Source organism: Oncorhynchus mykiss, chromosome 27 (genome assembly GCF_013265735.2).
Source record: "Oncorhynchus mykiss isolate Arlee chromosome 27, USDA_OmykA_1.1, whole genome shotgun sequence".
Lineage (NCBI taxonomy): Eukaryota > Metazoa > Chordata > Actinopteri > Salmoniformes > Salmonidae > Oncorhynchus > Oncorhynchus mykiss.
Genome location: NC_048591.1, coordinates 47,278,095 through 47,300,100, shown reverse-complemented (window position 1 = coordinate 47,300,100; position 22,006 = coordinate 47,278,095).

Sequence of the window (22,006 nt, the reverse complement as noted above, 5' to 3'; positions counted from 1 at the left end):
TCTCTCCCTCTCTTTCTCTCTCCCCCTTTCTCTCTCTGTCTCTATTTCTCGCCCACCCCTCTCCCCCCCTCTCTCTCACTCTCTTTCTCTCTCTCTTTCTCTTTCTCTTTCTCTCTCACCTATTTCTGTCTCTCTCTCTCCCATTCCTCTCTCTCCCCCACTCTCTTCCTCTCCCCCTCTCTCTTTTGCCCCATTCTGTACCACTCCTCCCCATCTATCTCCCCCCCTCTCTCTCTCTCTCCTCCAGTCTATCAGGTCCCAACACAACTATCTCCCCTGAATGAATGAATCCAGTCTATCAGGCCCGAACACAACTATCTCCCCTGAATGAATGAATCCAGTCTATCAGGCCGTAACACACCTCTCATTTATGAGAAGGTTTTAGGAAGGAGAGTGAGTCTTAGGAAATGATACACCCTGCGTACCAAATGGCACCCTATTCCCTATATAGTGCACTATGGGCCCTGGTCAAAAGTAGTGCATTATATAGGGGAACGGGTGCCATTTGGGACACAGGCATTCTGTGTTTATGACATCTTCCTTGTGTTATATCAGATACCATGTGGGGAAGAGATAGTGAGTGTCCTGTCGTCACTGAGGGATCTGTCTTCATTCTTTCTCTTTATCTCTGTGACAAGCTGACAGTGATATTTTGGGACCTGAGACACATCTCCTGATAATTGGTTCCCGTCACCCGTCACCTGAGGGGAGAGTGTGAGCCGTTCCTCTGGCACTTCCGTCACCTGTCACCTCTACAGGTGAGCTAAAGACCAGCCTCAGCCTGTCAGCTGGGACTAATGTCCATTATCTGGGTCCGTGCCAAATGGCGCCCGCTTCCGTTTATATTGCACTACATTTGACCAGAGCCCTATGGGCCTTATTCCCTTTATAGTGCACTACTTTGACCAGAGCCCTATGGGCCTCATTCCCTTTATAGTGCACTACTTTGACCAGAGCAATATGGGCCTTATTCCCTATAGTGCACTACTTTGACCAGAGCCTATGGGCCTTATTCCCTTTATAGTGCACTACATTTGACCAGAGCCTATTGGGCCTTAGTCCCTTTATAGTGCACTACTTTGACCAGAGCCCTATGGGCCTTATTCCCTTTATAGTGCACTACTTTGACCAGAGCCCTATGGGCCTTATTCCCTTTATAGTGCACTACTTTGACCAGAGCCCTATGGGCCTTATTCCCTTTATAGTGCACTACTTTGACCAGAACCCTATGGGCCTTATTCCCTTTATAGTGCACTACTTTGACCAGAGCCCTATGGGCCCTATTGTCTTTATAGTGCACTACTTTGACCAGAGCCCTATGGGCCTTATTCCCTTTATAGTGCACTACGTTTCACCAGAACCCTATGGGCCCTATTCCCTTTATAGTGCACTATGTTTCACCAGAACCCTATGAGCCCTATTCCCTTCATAGTGCACTACTTTCACCAGAGCCAAATAGGCCTTATTCCCTTAATAGTGCACTACGTTTCACCAGAACCCTATGGGCCCTATACCCCTCATAGTGCACTACGTTTCACCAGAACCCTATGGGCCCTATTCCCCTCATAGTGCACTACGTTTCACCACAACCATATGGGCCTTATTCCCTTAATAGTGCACTACGTTTCACCAGAACCCTATGGGCCCTATTCCCTTCATAGTGCACTACTTTCACCAGAACCCTATGGGCCTTATTCAGTTTATAGTGCACTATGTTTCACCAGAACCCTATGGGCCTTGGTCAAGAGGACCCTGCTCAAAAGTAGTGCACTGCCTAAGGAATATGGTGCCATCTGTCACCTCTGTTACGTATTCTGGTACTGGAGGTTGAAGGTCGGGAGACGGTCGGTAGAAGGTCGGGAGACGGTCGGTAGAAGGTTGGGAGAGTGTCGGGAGAAGGTCAAGATACAGCCGGGAGAAGGTCAGGAGAAGGTTGGGAGAAACAAATATCTATTGGTTTGTAGCTCGCCTGTCAGTGTATTGTTATTGGTGTCTATTGGAGTCTTTTGTTGACCAGTGTGACTGACTGAGGGGTTTGGACCTGGCTATGCTGTGTGCTTAAAGACTGTGTTAGCCTACTGGGATAAAGCTTTAGGTGTATCTCAGGGATCTAATGCAAGTCTTCAGGTCTCAGGCAAGGTTACTCATACGTAGTAGCAATTAGATGGCTGTTGATCCTTTCCTGCGATCATTACAGTTCATTATACAGTGCCTTGCGAAAGTATTCGGCCCCCTTGAACTTTGCGACCTTTTGCCACATTTCAGGCTTCAAACATAAAGATATAAAACTGTATTTTTTTGTGAAGAATCAACAACAAGTGGGACACAATCATGAAGTGGAACGACATTATTGGATATTTCAAACTTTTTTAACAAATCAAAAACTGAAAAATTGGGCGTGCAAAAAGTTCAGTGATGATCTCTGAATGATCCAATGTTGACCTAAATTACTAATGATGATAAATACAATCCACCTGTGTGTAATCAAGTCTCCGTATAAATGCACCTGCTCTGTGATAGTCTCAGAGGTCCGTTAAAAGCGCAGAGAGCATCATGAAGAACAAGGAACACACCAGGCAGGTCCGAGATACTGTTGTGAAGAAGTTTAAAGCCGGATTTGGATACAAAAAGATTTCCCAAGCTTTAAACATCCCAAGGAGCACTGTGCAAGCGATAATATTGAAATGGAAGGAGTATCAGACCACTACAAATCTACCAAGACCTGGCCGTCCCTCTAAACTTTCAGCTCATACAAGGAGAATACTGATCAGAGATGCAGCCAAGAGGCCCATGATCACTCTGGATGAACTGCAGAGATCTACAGCTGAGGTGGGAGACTCTGTCCATAGGACAACAATCAGTCGTATATTGCACAAACCTGGCCTTTATGGAAGAGTGACAAGAAGAAAGCCATTTCTTAAAGATATCCAGAAAAAGTGTTGTTTAAAGTTTGCCACAAGCCACCTGGGAGACACACCAAACATGTGGAAGAAGGTGCTCTGGTCAGATGAAACCAAAATTGAACTTTTTGGCAACAATGCAAAACGTTATGTTCGGCGTAAAAGCAACACAGCTCATCACACTGAACACACCATCCCCACTGTCAAACATGGTGGTGGCAGCATCATGGTTTGGGCCTGCTTTTCTTCAGCAGGGACAGGGAAGATGGTTAAAATTGATGGGAAGATGGATGGAGCCAAATACAGGACCATTCTGGAAGAAAACCTGATGGAGTCTGCAAAAGACCTGAGACTGGGACGGAGATTTGTCTTCCAACAAGACAATGATCCAAAACATAAAGCAAAATCTACAATGGAATGGTTAAAAAATAAACATATCCAGGTGTTAGAATGGCCAAGTCAAAGTCCAGACCTGAATCCAATCGAGAATCTGTGGAAAGAACTGAAAACTGCTGTTCACAAATGCTCTCCATCCAACCTCACTGAGCTCGAGCTGTTTTGCAAGGAGGAATGGGAAAAAATGTCAGTCTCTCGATGTGCAAAACTGATAGAGACATACCCCAAGCGACTTACAGCTGTAATCGCAGCAAAAGGTGGCGCTACATAGTATTAACTTAAAGGGGCTGAATAATTTTGCACGCCCAATTTTTCAGTTTTTGATTTGTTAAAAAAGTTTGAAATATCCAATAATGTCGTTCCACTTCATGATTGTGTCCCACTTGTTGTTGATTCTTCACAAAAAAATACAGTTTTATATCTTTAAGTTTGAAGCCTGAAATGTGGCAAAAGGTCGCAAAGTTCAAGAGGGCCGAATACTTTCGCAAGGCACTGTATATGTTGAAGACGCGCTGATAAACTTTACAGCTCATTATATATGTTGAAGACCCGCTGATAAACTTTACAGTTCATTATATATGTTGAAGACCCACTGATAAACTTTACAGTTCATTAAATACGTTGAAGACCCGCTGATAAACTTTACAGTTCATTATATATGTTGAAGACGCGCTGATAAACTTTACAGCTCATTATATATGTTGAAGACCCGCTGATAAACTTTAAAGTTCATTAAATATGTTGAAGACCCGCTGATCAACTTTAAAGTTCATTATATATGTTGAAAATCAGATGATCAACTTTACAGCTCATTATATGTATTGAAGACCCGCTGATAAACTGTACAGCTAATTATATATGTTGAAGACCCGCTGATGAACTTTACAGCTCATTATACATGTTGAAGACCCGCTGATAAACTTTACAGCTCATTATATATGTTGAAGACCCGCTGATAAACTTTACAGCTCATTATATATGTTGAAAATCAGCTGAAAAACTTTACAGCTCATTATATATGTTGAAGACCCACTGATAAACTTTACAGCTCATTATATATGTTGAAGACCCGCTGATAAACTTTACAGCTCATTATATATGTTGAAAATCAGCTGATAAACTTTACAGTTCATTATATATGTTGAAGACCCGCTGATAAACTTTACAGTTCAGTATGTTGAAGATCAACTGTTAAACTTTACAGTTCAGTATGTTGAAGATCAGCTGTTAAACTTTACAGTTCAGTATGTTGAAGATCAGCTGTTAAACTTTACAGTTCATTATATATGTTGAAGACCCGCTGATAAACTTTACAGTTCAGTATGTTGAAGATCAGCTGTTAAACTTTACAGTTCAGTATGTTGAAGATCAGCTGTTAAACTTTACAGTTCATTATATATGTTGAAGACCCGCTGATAAACTTTACAGTTCAGTATGTTGAAGATCAGCTGTTAAACTTTACAGTTCAGTATGTTGAAGATCAACTGTTAAACTTTACAGTTCAGTATGTTGAAAATCAACTGTTAAACTTTACAGTTCAGTATGTTGAAGATCAGCTTTTAAACTTTACAGTTCAGTATGTTGAAGATCAGCTGTTAAACTTTACAGTTCATTATATATGTTGAAGACCCGCTGATAAACTTTACAGTTCAGTATGTTGAAGATCAACTGTTAAACTTTACAGTTCAGTATGTTGAAGATCAGCTGTTAAACTTTACAGTTCAGTATGTTGAAGATCAGCTGTTAAACTTTACAGTTCAGTATGTTGAAGATCAGCTGTTAAACTTTACAGTTCAGTATGTTGAAGATCAGCTGTTAAACTTTACAGTTCAGTATGTTGAAGATCAGCTGTTAAACTTTACAGTTCAGTATGTTGAAAATCAACTGTTAAACTTTACAGTTCAGTATGTTGAAGATCAACTGTTAAACTTTACAGTTCAGTATGTTGAAGATCAACTGTTAAACTTTACAGTTCAGTATTTTGAAGTTCAGCTCATGGCTAAAGTATGGTTCTGTTGATCTTTTCCACTGATCCCTACAGTTCATTACAACACCTGGTTTTGTGGTATTAGGAGAAGACTCGGAGTAGAGGATATAGGGTGTAATACATTTACATTTTTTGTCATTTAGCAGACCCTCTTATCCAAAGAGATTTAAATCAAATTAAACTTTATTTGCCACATGCGCCGAATACAACAAGTGTAGACTTTACCGTGAAATGCTTACTGACAAGCCCTTAACCAACAGTGCAGTTCGAGAGGAAGAAAATATTTACCAAGTAGGATCAAATAAAAAGTATGAATAAAATTAACACAATAAGAATAACAATAACTAGGCTATATACAGGGGGCACTGGTACCGAGTCAGTGTGCGGGGGTACAGGCTAGTTGAGGTAATCTATACATGTGGGTGGGGGCGAAGTGACTATGCATAGGTAACAGCGAGTAGCAGCAGTGTACAAGAGGGAGGGGGGTCAATGTAAATTGTCCGGTGGAGATTTTTATGAATTCTTCAGCAGTCTAATGGCTTGGGGGTAGAAGCTGTTGAGGAGCCTTTTGGTCCTAGACTTGGTGCTCCGGTACAGCTTGCCGTGCGGTAGCAGAGAAAACAGTCTATAACTTGGGTGACTGGAGTCTCTGACAATTTTATGGGCTATCCTCTGACACGTCCTATTATTTAGGTCCTGGATGGCATGAAACTTGGCCCCAGTTATGTATTGGGCCATTCGCACTACCCTCTGTAGCGCCCCACGGTCAGATGCAGAGCAGTTGCGATATCAGGCGGTAATGCAACTGGTCAGGATGCTCTCGATGGTGCAGCTGTAGATCCTTTTGAGGATCTGAGGACCCCATGCCAAAAATGTTCAGTCTCCTGAGGGGGAAAAGGTTTTGTTGTGCCCTCTTCTCGACTGTCTTGGTATGTTTGAACCCTGATAGTTCGTTGGTGATGTGGACACCAAAGACCGTGAAACTCTCAACCCGCACCACTACAGCCCCGTCAATGTTTTGGCCCTCCTTTTCCTGTAGTCCACGATCAGCTCCTTTATCTTGCTCACATTGAGGGAGAGGTTGTTGTCCTGGCACCACACTGCCAGTTCTTTGACCTCCATCCCTATAGGCCGTCCCATCGTTGTCGGTGATCAAGCTTACCATGGTTGTATCGTCAGAAAATGTAATGATGGTGTTGGAGTCGTGTTTGGCCATGCAGTCGTGGGTGAACAGGGAATACAGGAGGGGACTAAGTACACACCCCTGAGCGGCCCCAGTATTAAGGATCAGAGTGGCAGACGTGTTGTTGCCTACTCTTACCTCCTGGGGGTGGCCCGTCAGGAAGTCCAGTATCCAGGTGCAGATGGAAGTGTTTAGTCCCAGAGTCCTTAGCTTAGTAATGAGCTTTGTGGGCACTATGGTGTTGAAATATGAGCTGTAGTCAATGAACAGCATTCTCACATAGGTGTTCATTTTGTCCAGGTGAGACAGGGCAGTTTGGAGTGCGATTGAGATTGCCTCATCTGTGGATCTGTTGGGGCAGTATCTGAATTGTAGTGGGTCTAGGGTGTCCAGGAGGATGCTGTTGATGTGAGCCATGACCAGCCTTTCAAAGCACTTCATAGCTACCAACCTGAGTGGTAATCATTAGGCAGATTACCTTCGCTTCCTTGGACACAAGGACAAAGGTGGTCTGCTTGAAACATGTAGGTATTACAGACTCGGTCAGGGAGAGGTTGAAAATGTCAGTGAAGACACTTGCCAGTTGGTCCGCTTTGAGTACACGTCCTGGTAAACCGTCTGGCCCAGCGACTTTGTGAATGTTGACCTGTTTAACGGTTTTGTTCACATCAGCCACCGAGAGCGTTATCACACAGTCATCCAGAACAGCTGGTGCTCTCGTGAATGCTTCAGTGTTGCTTGCCTCGAAGCGAGCATAAAAGGCATTTAGCTCGTCTGGTAGGCTTGTGTCACTGGGCAGCTCGCATCTGTGTTTCCCTTTGTAGTCCGTAATACTGTAGTTTTCAAGCCCTGCCACATTCGACGAGTGTCAGAGCCGGTGTAGTAGGATTCAATCTTAATCCTTTATTGACGCTTTGCTGGTTTGATTGATCGTCTGAGGGCATAGCGGGATTCCTTAATTGCGTCCGTATTTGTCTCCCGCTCCTTGAAAGCAGCAGCTCTAGCCTTTAGCTCGATGCGGATGTTGCCTGTAATCCATGGCTTCTGGTTGGAATATGTACGTACAGTCACTGTGGGGACAACGTCATCAATGCACTTATTGATGAAGCCGATGACTGAGGTGGTGTATTCTTCAATGCCATTGGGTGAATCCCGGAACATATTCCAGTCTGTGCTAGCAAAACAGTCCTGTAGTGTAGCATCCGTGTCATCTGACCATTTCTGTATTGAGCGAGACTCTGGTTCTTCCTTAGTTTTTGCTTGTAAGCAGGAATCAGAAGGATGGAATTTACAAGAGCAATTAGGGTAGTCCTTTGGGACTAGTTTCCAACTTATTTTATAAGCTGGAATCAAGAAAGGAATTATTTGGGACCCGAAGGCAGAGCTACTCAATACCACACACACAATACCACACACACACACACACACACCCACACACAACACCACACACACACACACAACACCACACACACACACACACACACACACACACACACACACACACACACACACACACACACACACACACACACACACACGAGTGCAAACAGACGGACACACACACACACATCACAAATTGGCTTCAGCAGCCAGCCCGGCAGACAGGAGCTGGCAGGTGTGATTGGCGTATGGTGAAGTTGTGATTGATGGGCTCTAGTAAAAGCCACACCTGCAGGAGCTAGACGTCTTGTGTGAGTCCCAAATGGAACCCTATTCCCGTTTTTGTAGGGCACTACTTCTGACCAAGGCCCATAGGGTCCTGTTCAAACGTAGTGCACTGTACAGGGACTAGGGGTGCCATATGGGAAGCATCCCTTGTTAATACTCATGGGACCAATAAAGAGTTCAGCACGCTTTAACAAGATTGACACAAATGCTATGAGACCTACTCTATACAGTTCAGATCCCTTGGGTTTTTACAAGTTTTGTTACGTGACAAACCGTATTCTCATAAAATAGACACACTGTTATCCCATAATAACAAAGCTAAAAAAAGTATTCAGATCCTTTGCTATGATCCTTCCTGTTTGGCCCTGTCCCGGGGCTGTCCTCAGTTGGGGCCACAGTGTCTACTGACCCTCCCTTCTCAGCCTCCAGTATTTATGCTGCAGTAGTTTATGTGTCGGGGGGCTAGGGTCAGTTTGTTATATCTGGAGTACTTCTCCTGTCCTATTCGGTGTCCTGTGTGAATTTAAGTGTGCTCTCTCTAATTCTCTCTTTCTCTCTTTATTTCTCTCTCTCGGAGGACCTGAGCCCTAGGACCATGCCTCAGGACTACCTGACATGATGACTCCTTGCTGTCCCCAGTCCATCTGGCCGTGCTGCTGCTCCAGTTTCAACTGTTCTGCCTTATTATTATTTGACCATGCTGGTCATTTATGAACATTTGAACATCTTGGCCATGTTCTGTTATAATCTCCACCCCACATAGCCTGGTTCCTCTCTAGGTTTCTTCCTAGGTTTTGGCCTTTCTAGGGAGTTTTTCCTAGCCACCGTGCTTCTACACCTGCATTGCTTGCTGTTTGGGGTTTTAGGCTGGGTTTCTGTACAGCACTTTGAGATATCAGCTGATGTACGAAGGGCTATATAAATACATTTGATTTTTGATTTGATTTGATTTGAGACTTTAACATTGATCTCAGATGCATCCTGTTTCCATTTGAGATGTTTCTACAACTTGATTGGAGTCCACCTGTGGTAAGGACCTTGGTCAGAGACGTGACCGAGAACCCGATGGTCACTCTGACAGAGCTCCAGAGTCCCTCTGTGGAGATGGGAGAACCTTCCAGAAGGACAACCATCTCTGGAGCACTCCACCAATCAGGCCTTAATGGTAGAGTGGACAGACAGAAGCCATTCCTCAGTAAAAGGAACATAACATGACAGCCCACTTGGAGTTTGCCTAAAGGCACCTAAAGGTCTCAGACCATGAGAAACAAGATTCTCTGGTCTGATGAAACCAAGATTGAACTCTTTGGCCTGAATGCCAAGTGTCACATTTGGAGGAAACCTGGCACCATCCCTACGGTGAAGCATCATAGGATGTTTTTCAGCGACAGGGACTAGGAGACCAGCCAGGATCGAGGGAAAGATGAACGGAGCAAAGTACAGAGAGGTTGTTGATGAAAACCTGCTCCAGAGCTCTCAGGGCATCAGACTGGGGTGAAAGTTCATCTTCTAACAGGACAACGACCTTAACCAGCCAAGAGAATGCAGGAGTGACTTCGGGACAAGTATCTAAATGTCCTTGAGTGGCCCAGCCAGAGCCCGGACTTGAACCTGATAGAAAATGTCTGGAAGGACCTGAAAATTGCTGTGCAGCGGCGCTAACCATCCAACCGCACAGAGCTTGACAGGATTTGCAGAGAAGAATGGGTGAAACTCCCCAAATACAGGTGTGCCAAGCTTGTAGCATCATACCCAGGAAGACTAACGGCTGTAATTGCTGCCAAAGGTGCTTCAACAAAGTACTGAGTAAATGGTCTGAATACTTATGTAAATGTGATATTTCATTATTTTATTTTTAATAAATCTGTAAAAATGTATAAAAACCTGTTTTTGCTTTGTCATTATGGGGTATTGTGATGTCATTATGGGGTATTGTGATGTCATTATGGGGTATTGTGATGTCATTATGGGGTATTGTGATGTCATTATAGGGTATTGTGATGTCATTATGGGGTATTGTGATGTCATTATGGGGTAATGTGATGTCATTATGGGGTATTGTGATGTCATTATGGGGTATTGTGATGTCATTATGGGGTATTGTGATGTCATTATGGGGTATTGTGATGTCATTATGGGGTATTGTGATGTCATTATGGGGTATTGTGATGTCATTATGGGGTATTGTGATGCCATAATGGGTTATTATGATGTCATTATGGGGTATTGTGATGTCATTATGGGGTATTGTAATGTCATTATGGGGTATTGTGATGTCATTATGGGGTATTGTGATGTCATAATGGGTTATTATGATGTCATTATGGGGTATTGTGATGTCATTATGGGGTATTGTGATGCCATAATGGGTTATTATGATGTCATTATGGGGTATTGTGATGTCATTATGGGGTATTGTAATGTCATTATGGGGTATTGTGATGTCATTATGGGGTATTGTGATGTCATAATGGGTTATTATGATGTCATTATGGGGTATTGTGATGTCATTATGGGGTATTGTAATGTCATTATGGGGTATTGTGATGTCATTATGGGGTATTGTGATGTCATTATAGGGTATTGTAATGTCATTATGGGGTTTTGTGATGTCATTATGGGGTATTGTGATGTCATTATGGGGTATTGTGATGTCATTATGGGGTATTGTGTGTAGATTGATGAGGGGGAAAAACGATCAATTTTAGATTAAGGCTGAAACGTAAGAACATGTGGAAAAAGTCAAGGGGACATTCCGAATGCACTGCTTAAGGTGATATAGCGTTTGGACAGTCCCTATAGTGTTTTATATCCCATTAGGAAATTCTGCTTGTCTCCGTATTACTTTACAGGGGGAATTCTGCCAGTCTCTGTAGTGGTTTATAGGGGGAATTCTGTCAGTATCTATAGTGGTTTATAGGGGGAAATCTGCCAGTATCTATAGTGGTTTATAGGGGGAATTCTGCCAGTCTCTATAGTGGTTTATAGGGGGAATTCTGCCAGTCTCTATAGTGGTTTATAGTGGGAATTCTGCCAGTCTCTATAGTGGTTTATAGGGGGAAATCTGCCAGTCTCTATAGTGGTTTATAGGGGGAATTCTGCCAGTATCTATAGTGGTTTATAGGGGGAATTCTGCCAGTCTCTGTAGTGGTTTATAGGGGGAATTCTGTCAGTATCTATAGTGGTTTATAGGGGGAATTATTTCAGTATCTATAGTGGTTTATAGGGGGAATTCTGTCAGTATCTATTGTGGTTTATAGGGGAAATCTGCCAGTCTCTATAGTGGTTTATAGGGGAATTCTGCCAGTCTCTATAGTGGTTTATAGGGGAATTCTGCCAGTCTCTATAGTGGTTTATAGGGGAATTCTGTCAGTATCTATAGTGGTTTATAGGGGAATTCTGCCAGTCTCTATAGTGGTTTATAGGGGGAATTCTGCCAGTCTCTATAGTGGTTTATAGGGGAATTCTGCCAGTCTCTATAGTGGTTTATAGGGGGAATTCTGCCAGTCTCTATAGTGGTTTATAGGGGAATTCTTCCAGTCTCTATAGTGGTTTATAGGGGAATTCTGCCAGTATTTATAGTGGTTTATAGGGGGAATTCTGCCAGTCTCTATAGTGGTTTATATGGGAATTCTGCCAGTCTCTATAGTGGTTTATAGGGGGAATTCTGCCCTTCTCCATAATGGTTTATAGGGGGAATTCTGCCCTTCTCCATAGTGGTTTATAGGGGAATTCTGCCCTTCTCCATAGTGGTTTATGGGGGATTCTGCCAGTCTGTAATTGGATTTATAGGGGGAATTCTGTCAGTATCTATAGCGGTTTATAGGGGGAATTCTGCCAGTATCCATAGTGGTTTATAAGGGAATTCTGCCAGTATCTATAGTGGTTTACAGGGGAATTCTGCCAGTCTCTATAGTTGTTTATAAGGGAATTCTGCCAGTCTCTTTAGTGGTTTATAGGGGGAATTCTGCCAGTCTCTGTAGTGGTTTATAAGGGAATTCTGCCAGTATCCATAGTGGTTTATAAGGGAATTCTGCCAGTCTCTATAGTGGTTTATAGGTGAAATCTGCCCTTCTTTATAGTGGTTTATAGGGGAATTCTGCCAGTCTCTATAGTGGTTTATAGGGGAATTCTGCCAGTCTCTGTAGTGGTTTATAGGGGAATTCTGCCAGTCTCTATAGTGGTTTATAGGGGACTTCTGCCAGTCTCTATAGTGGTTTATAGGGGAATTCTGCCAGTATCTATAGTGGTTTATAGGGGGAAAGCTATGGTCCCTTATTGATGTCAATTGTTAAATCCACTTCAATCAGTGTAGATGAAGGGGAGGAGACAGGTTAAAGAAGGATTTTTCAACCTTGAGACCATTGAGACATGTATTGGGTATGTGTGTTATTCAGAGGGTGAACGGGCAAGACAACATTTTGAAGTGCAATTGAACTGGGGTATGGTAGTAGGCGCCAGGCGCACCGGTTTGAGTGTGTCAAGAACTGCAACGCTGTTGGGTTTTTCATGTTCATAGTTTCCTGTGTGTATCAAGAACGGTCCACCACCCAAAGGACATCCAGACAACTTGACACAACTCTGGGAAGCATTTGAGTCAACATGGGTCAGCATCCCTGTACGAAGCATTGGAGTCAACATGGGTCAGCATCCCTGTACGAAGCATTGGAGTCAACATGGGTCAGCATCCCTGTACAAAGCATTGGAGTCAACATGGGTCAGCATCCCTGTACGAAGCATTAGAGTCAACATGGGTCAGCATCCCTGTACGAAGCATTGGAGTCAACATGGGTCAGCATCCCTGTACGAAGCATTGGAGTCAACATGGGTCAGCATCCCTGTGGAACGCTTACGTCACTTTATAGAGTCCATGCCCCCCGACAAATTGAGACTGTTCTCAGGGTAAAATGGGGTACTACGCAATATTAGGAAGATGTTCCTAATGTTTTGTACACTCAGTGTAAAGGTAACAGTACCGAGTCAATGTACAGGAGTTACAAGGTAATTTAGGTACCTGTGTACAAATACAGTAGGTAGGTTTAAATTGACTAGTCAACAGGATAGGTAATAGACAGCAGGAGCAACGTGCGTGTTGAGTATGAAAGTGTGTGTGTTCGTGTGTGTATGTGTGTGTTTGCGGGCGTATGTAATGTGTGTTTGTGTGCTGGAGTGTCAGTGTAAGTATGTGTGCGTGTGTGGGACAGTGGAATATAGAGTCCGCGAAGCCATTTTATTTTATGTAGCTATTTAGCAGTCTTGTTTAGCTGTCTTATGGCTTTTGGGGGGGTAGAAGCTGTTCAGGGTACTGTTGGTTCCAGACTTGGTTCACTGGTTCTGCTTTCAGTGCGATAGCAGGAAAAAAAGTACATGGCTTGTGTGGCTGGAGTATTTGACAAGTGTTTTGCTTTGACGTGAGCATAGAGGGTATTTAGTTTCGCTGGGTAGCTCGCGGCTGGGTTTCCTTTTATCATCCATGATAGTTTTCACATCTGTCGAGAGTCAGAGCCGGCGTAGTTGGATTCGATCTTAGTCCTGTATTAAAGCCTGCCTACTTGATGGTCGTAGCAGGATGTCTTATAAGCAACCAGCTTCTCACTGTGGGGACGATGTCGTCGAAGCACTTATTCATGAAGCAGGCGACTTATGTGGTAAACTCCTCGATGTTATCAGATGAATCCTGGAATATATATTCCAGTCTGTGCTAGCGAAACAGTTCTGTAGCTTAGCATCCACTTCATCAGACCACTTCTCTCCTGAGTGCGTCACTGGTACTTCCTGTTTGAGTTTTTGCCTGTAAGCAGGAAGTAGGAGGATAGAGTTATCATCTGATTTGCCAAAGGGAGGGCGATGGAGAGCCTTGTTTCTGTGTGTGGAGTAAAGGCGATCTTGGGTTGTGTCTCCTCTAGTTGCACAGGCGACATGATAGAAATGGTAGAAATGAGGTAAAATGGGCTTCCGTTTCCCACCTGGCCAACATCCAGTGAGATTGCAGAGCGCCAAATTCAAATACAGAAATACTCATTATAATAATTCAGATAAGATACAGCTATTTTTCATAGGTTTAAAGATTAACTTCTTGTGAATCCAACTACGGTGTCAGATTTCAAAAATGCTTTACGGCGAAAGCATACCTTACGATTATTTGAGAACATAGCCCAGCAGACAAATCATTACAAACAGTAACCAGTTAAGTAGAAGAGTTACACAAGTCAGAAATAGAGATAAAATTAACCACTTACCTTTGATGATCTTCATATGATTGCACTCAGAAGACGTTCATTTATTCAATACATTTTCCTTTTGTTCGATAAAGTCTCGTTATATCCAAAAACCTCTGTTTTCTTCAGTAATCCACAGGCTCAAACGAAGTCACAACAGGCATACAAAAAATTCAAATAGTATCGGTAAAGTTCGTAGAAACATTTCAAACAATGTTCATAATCAATCCTCAGGTTGTTATAGCCTAAATAATCAATAATATTTCAACTGGACAATAACGTTGTCAATATAAAAGGTAAACAAGAAAGGCACTCTCTCGGTCGCGCGCATGAAAAAGCTCTGTGACAAGGCAGGGTCCACTCATTCAGACTGCTCTTACTCCCTCATTTTTCAGAATACAAGCCTGAAACAATTTCTAAAGACTGTTGACATCTAGTGGAAGGCATTTGAACTGCAATTTGAGTCCTAAGCCAATGGATACTGTAATGGCATTGAATAGAAAACAAAAAATCCTACTTCCTGAATGGATTTTTCTCAGGTTTTTGCCTGCCAAATCAGTTCTGTTATACTCACAAAACAGGTTTGGAAACTTTAGAGTGTTTTCTATCCAAATCTACCAATTATATGCATATCCTATCTTCTGGGCCTGAGTAGAAGGCAGTTTAATTTGGGCACGCTTTTCATCCAAAATTCCAAATGCTGCCCCCTACCCTAGAGAAGTTAAGAACAAATTCTTATTTTCAATGACGGCCTAGGAGCAGCGGGTTAACTGCCTAGTTCAGGGGCAGAACGACAGTCAGCTTGGGGATTTTATCTTGCAACCTTTCAGTTACAAGTCCTACGCTCTAACCACTAGGCTAACTGCCGCCCAAGCAAGCTGGCTAAGGCCTGGTTCGGAGACAGCAGAACGTTCAGATCTGCCGACTTGATAAAGTACAAATTTACATCCAAATCTAGGTTAGAGATCGCGCTTCTGATGTCCAGAAGCTGTTTTCAGTCATATGAAAATGTTGGAAACGTTATGAATAAAATATAAGCTTTAAAAAAAATGTGTTGCTGGTTAGGAGCCGTAAGACAGCTGCTGTAGTGCCATTCTTAATAACATAGTATGAGTCAAATTATAAGGATGTTGCTGTAGTATCTCATCTCTCTTTGTCTTTCTCTATCTCTCCTTTTGAGACAAATTATATGGATGTTTGTATAGAATCCCGTCTCTCTTTGTCTCTCTCTGTCGCTCTCTCTGAGAAACGATATGGACGTTTATATAGATTCTCATCTCTCACCGTCTCTCTCTCTCTCTCTCTGAGACATATTACATAGAGGTTTGTATAGTATCTTGGGGTTAGTTCAATTCTCCTATTCCCTGGTATTTATGAATTCAATGTAAATTGATGCAAGGTTAATACTCTCCTGATAAAATGAGCAATGTTATTCATATATTATAATCTTTCGAATGTTAATATGAAAAGAAAATCCCACCTGACTCGAGACCTTTTCTCTGTCTCCTTGAGAGTGCTTAGCAGTCTTAGAGCTGGGACCAAAACCACCATAGATAGTGTGACTCTGGAGAGGTTCTAAAATGTCATCTTTAATACGCAGAAAGACATGCGGAGGAGCTAGGGCTTGCGGTTAGAGCTCAGGGATGAAGGAACAGTCACTACCCGAAGACAAATAAGAAGGATAAAAGCTGCATGAGGTCACCCTGATCAGGTGTAAGATAATAAACAACTAAATCTAGCACGGCATAGATCACAAAAATGGTTTAAAAACTATACCTGCTGTTCAACCTTATTCCATCAGTGGTTTAAAACTAGTAAGAGAGATTGACTCAGTATTGGTCTACAGCCCCCAAATGGAAGCCTATTCCTTGTGCAGCTCCTTCCGGTAGTATTCATAGTATTCTTCTGGGCCTGAGTAGAAGGCAGTTTAATTTGGGCTTTTCCGGTAGTATTCATACACCGTGACATATTTCACGTTTTACTTTTGTTACAGCCTGAATTCAAAACGGATTAAATACATGTTTTTTTTTCCCCCTCACCCATCTATACACAATAGCCCATAATGACAAGGTTAATGTGTGTTTTTAGAATATTTTGCAAATGTACTATAAATGAAATACAGAAATACTGTATCGAATGAGTCAATGCTTTGTAGCTATGGTGGTGATTACTGCTTTGAGTCGTCTTCAGTATGTCTGTAAAGGCTTTGAGTCGTCTTCAGTCTTCAGTATGTCTGGATCAGCTTTGAGTTGTCTTCAGTATGTCTGTAAAGGCTTTGAGTCGTCTTCAGTATGTCTGTAAAGACTAAGTCGTCTTCAGTATGTCTGTAAAGGCTTTGAGTCGTCTTCAGTATGTCTGTAAAGGCTTTGAGTCGTCTTCAGTATGTTTGGATCAGCTTTGAGTCGTCTTCAGTATGTCTGTAAAGGCTTTGAGTCGTCTTCAGTATGTCTGGATCAGCTTTGAGTCATCTTCAGTATGTCTGTAAAGGCTTTGAGTCGTCTTCAGTATGTCTGGATCAGCTTTGAGTCGTCTTCAGTATGTCTGTAAATGCTTTGAGTCATTTTCAGTATGTCTGGATCAGCTTTGAGTCGTCTTCAGTATGTCTGGATCAGCTTTGAGTCGTCTTCAGTATGTCTGTAAAGGCTTTGAGTCGTCTTCAGTATGTCTGTTAAGGCTTTGAGTCGTCTTCAGAATGTCTGGATCAGCTTTGAGTCATCTTCAGTATGTCTGTAAAGGCTTTGAGTCGTCTTCAGTATGTCCATGTCTATAAATGCTTTGAGTCATCTTCAGTATGTCTGGATCAGCTTTGAGTCGTCTTCAGTATGTCTGTTAAGGCTTTGAGTCGTCTTCAGTATGTCTGTAAAGGCTTTGAGTCGTCTTCAGTATGTCTGGATCAGCTTTGAGTCGTCTTCAGTATGTCTGGATCAGCTTTGAGTCGTCTTCAGTATGTCTGTAACAGCTTTGAGTCGTCTTCAGTAAGTCTGGATCAGCTTTGAGTCGTCTTCAGTAAGTCTGGATCAGCTTTGCAGATCTGGATTTTCTCCCATTCTACCTTGCAGATTTTCTCAAGCTCTATTAAGTTAGATGGGGAGCGGTGAACAGCAATCTTCAAGTCTTTGCACAGATTTTTAATTGGATTCAAGTCTGGGCCACTGTGGCTGGCTGGGCCACTCAAGGACTTTCACATTCTTGTTCTGAAGGCCATTCCAGCGTTGCTTTGAAACTTCGTCCCCAGTATAAGGTCGTTTGCACTCTGAAGCAGATTTACATCAAGGATTTGCCTCTATTTGGCAACATTCATTGTTCCCTCGATCCTCACTAGTATCCCAGTCCCTGCTGCTGAAAAGCCTCCCCATAGCATGATGCTGCCACAGCCATGCTTCACGGTAGGGATGGTGTTAGGTGAGTAATGAGCTGTGCCTGGTTTTCTCCAGACATATGGTGTTGCATTCAGCCCAAAGAGTACATTTTTTGTTTCTTCAGACCACAGAATCTTTTGCCTTATAGCGGAATCTTTCAAGTGCCTTTTTTGTTCATCTCCAGGCGTGCTGTCATGTGCCTTTTTTCTCAGGAGTGGATTCCCTCTGGCCGCTCTGCCATAAAGCCCCGATTGGTGAAGTGCTGTAGAGACTGTTATCCTTCTGACAGGTTCTCCCATCGCAGCCAAGGATCTATGTAGTTCTGTCAGAGTGGTCATTGGGTTCTTGGTCACCTCCCTCCCTGACCAAGGTCCTTCTTGCCTGGTTGCTCAGTTTGGTCGGATAACCGGCTCTAGGCAGAGTATTTTTTTCCCTTTACATTTCCCAATGATGGAGAGCACTGTTCTCTTGGAAAACTTTCAACACTCTAGAAATGGTTTTATACCCTTCCCTAAATATATACCTCACCACAATTCTCAGAGATCTACAGACAGTTCCTCAGACTTCATGGTATAGTTTCTGCTCTGACATACGCTGTCAACTGTGGGACCTAATATAGACAGGTGTGTTTCTTTCTAAATCATGTTCAAACAATTCAATTGGCCACAGGTGGTCTCCAATCAAGTTGTTTCGACATCTCAAGGATGATGAAAGGACATTTGATTGAATTTGGAGTGTGATAGCATAGGGGTGTGAATATTTATGTAAATTCGTCATTTCTGCATTTCATTTTCAAAAAAATCTGCAAACATTTTGAAAACGATGTTTTCACTTTGTCATTGTGTTGTATTATGTGAAGATGGGTATGAATACTTTCTGAAGGCACTGTATATGGTCAAACATAGTGCACTACATAGGGAAAAGGGTGCCCTGGACTAAAGTAGTCCACTCCATAGGGAATAGGGTGATCTGGTCTAAAGTAGTGCACTACTTAGGGAATAGGGTGCTCTGGTCTAAAGTAGTGCACTACTTAGGGAATAGGGTGCCATTTGGGAGTTTGGATACAGAAGCCATATCACGAGCCATACTACTATCCACTCCATCACGGTGGATACATTATTACAGTTAAAGTAGTGCACTACATAGGGAATAGGGTGCTCTGGTCTAAAGTAGTGCACTACTTAGGGAATAGGGTGCCATTTGGGAGTTTGGATACAGAAGCCATATCACGAGCCATACTACTATCCACTCCATCACGGTGGATACATTATTACAGTTAAAGTAGTGCACTACTTAAGGAATAGGGTGCTCTGGTCTACAGTAGTGTACCACATAGGGAATAGGGTGCCATTTGGGAGTTTGGATACAGAAGCCATATCACGAGCCATACTACTATCCACTCCATCACAGTGGATACATTATTACAGTTAATGGCCAATTAAATACCAGCTACTTCCTTCAGGCTTTCTCTATGGTAGTGAATCATGATGACAGTGTGGTGGGCAATCGTGTGTGTGTGTGTGTGTCTGTGTGTTCACGTGTGTGTGTGTGTCTGTGTGTTCACGTGTGTGCATGTATCACCATTACCATACCCTCCCCCCTCATTACAGTCTTCCCCTGACCAGGTGTCCTAATTCTAGCCTTCCCCTGACCAGGTGTCCTCATTCTAGTCTTCCCCTGACCAGGTGTCCTATAGTCTTCCCCTGACCAGGTGTCCTCTAGTCTTCCTCTGACCAGGTGTCCTCTAGTCTTCCCCTGACCAGGTGTCCTCTAGTCTTCCCCTGACCAGGTCCAGATGCTGAATCGAAGACAAATCAATAATGTGCATTCTTTCTCACAGCGTGACGATGTTCAGACCACTCAGACTGAGTGAACACTTCAATATTCAGCTAACTTGATCATTTAGTCCCCGAGGGAATTGTAGCCCGGTTGACTAGACATACAGTTCAATATCAGACATAGGATGATCCCCAAATCGCACCCCATTCCCTATATAGCGCACTGGGCCTCGGTTAAGAGTACTGCACTATATAGGGAATAGGGTGCTATTTGGGAGGCAGTCATACATACAGTGCCTCGTCCTTATCACCCCCTGCGTGGTTCTATAATTCTATAGAAACGTTCAGACTGTCATTGTTGATCACTTGGCAGTTTCAGACAGACATGCAAATCTACCACATCTATGTTACCACATCTATGTTACCACATCTATGTTACCACATCTATCTTAACACATCTATCTTAACACATCTATGTTACCACATCTATGTTACCACATCTATAATTAACAGATCTATCTTAACACATCTATCTTAACACATCCATCTTAACACATCTATGTTACCGCATCTATGTTACCACATCTATAATTAACACATATATCTTAACACATATATCTTAACACATCTATGTTACCACCTCTATGTTACCACATCTGTGGTACCACATCTGTCTTAACACATATATCTTAACACATGTATGTTACCACATCTATGTTACCACATCTATGTTACCACATCTATGTTGCCACATCTATGTTACCACATCTATGGTACCACATCTATAATTAACACATCTATGTTACCACATCTATGTTACCACATCTATTTTACCACATCTATGTTACCACATCTATCTTAACACATCTATGTTACCACATCTATGTTACCACATCTGTTACCACATCTAGGTGCCACATCTATGTTACCACATCTATCTTAACACATCTATCTTAACACATCTATGTTACCACATCTATGTTACCACATCTAGGTGCCAAATCTATGTTACCACATCTAGGTGCCACATCTATGTTACCACATCTATCTTAACACATATATCTTAACACATCTATGTTAACACATCTAAGTTACCACATCTATCTTAACGCATCTATCTTAACACATCTATGTTATCACATCTATCTTAACACATCTATCTTAACACATCTATCTTAACCCATCTATCTTGACACATCTATCTTAACACATCTATGTTACCACATCTATGTTACCACATCTAGGTGCCACATCTATGTTACCACATCTATCTTAACACATCTATCTTAACACATCTATGTTACCACATCTATGTTACCACATTTATGTTACTACATCTATCTTAACAGATCTATGTTACATCTATGTTATCACATCTATGTTACCACATCTAGGTGCCACATCTATGTTGCCACATCTAGGTGCCACATCTATGTTACCACATCTATGTTGCCACATCTATGTTACCACATCTATGTTACCACATCTAGGTGCCACATCTATGTTACCACATCTATGTTGCCACATCTATGTTAACACATCTTTCTTAACACATCTATGTTACCACATCTATGTTGCCACATCTATGTTACCACATCTATGTTACCACATCTAGGTGCCACATCTATGTTACCACATCTATGTTGCCACATCTATGTTACCACATCTATGTTACCACATCTAGGTGCCACATCTATGTTACCACATCTATGTTGCCACATCTATGTTACCACATCTATGTTGCCACATCTATGTTACCACATCTATGTTACCACATCTATGTTGCCACATCTATGTTACCACATCTATGTTACCACATCTATGTTACCACATCTATGTTACCACAGCTATTTACAAAATATAAACTCAGCAACAAAAAATAAACGTCCTCTCACTGTCAACTGTGTTTATTTTCAGCAAACTTAACATGTGTAAATATTTTTTTGAACTTAACAAGATTCAACAACTGAGACATAAACTGAACAAGTTCCACAGACATGTGACTAACAGAAAGTGAATAATGGGTCCCTGAACAAGGGGGAGGGGGTCAAATCAAAAGTAAGAGTCAGTATCTGGTGTGGCCACCAGCTGCATTAAGTACTGCAGTGCATCTCCTCCTCATGGACTGCACGAGATTTGCCAGTTCTTGCTGTGAAATGTTACCCCACTCTTCCATCAAGGCACCTGCAAGTTCCCGGACATTTCTGGGGGGAATGGCCCTAGCCCTCACCCTGAGATCCGGGCTCTTCACTGGCCATGGCAGGGCACTGACATTCCTGCAGGAAATCATGCATAGAATGAGCAGTATGGCTGGTGGCATTGTCATGCTGGAGGTCATGTCAGGAGGAGCCTGCAGGAAGGGTACCACATGAGTGAGGAGGATGTCTTCCCTGTAATGCACAGTGTTGAGATTGCCTGCAATGACGACAAACTCAGTCCGATGATGCTGTGACACACCACCCCAGACCATGATGGACCCTCCACCTTCAAATCGATCCTTCTCCAGAGTACAGGCCT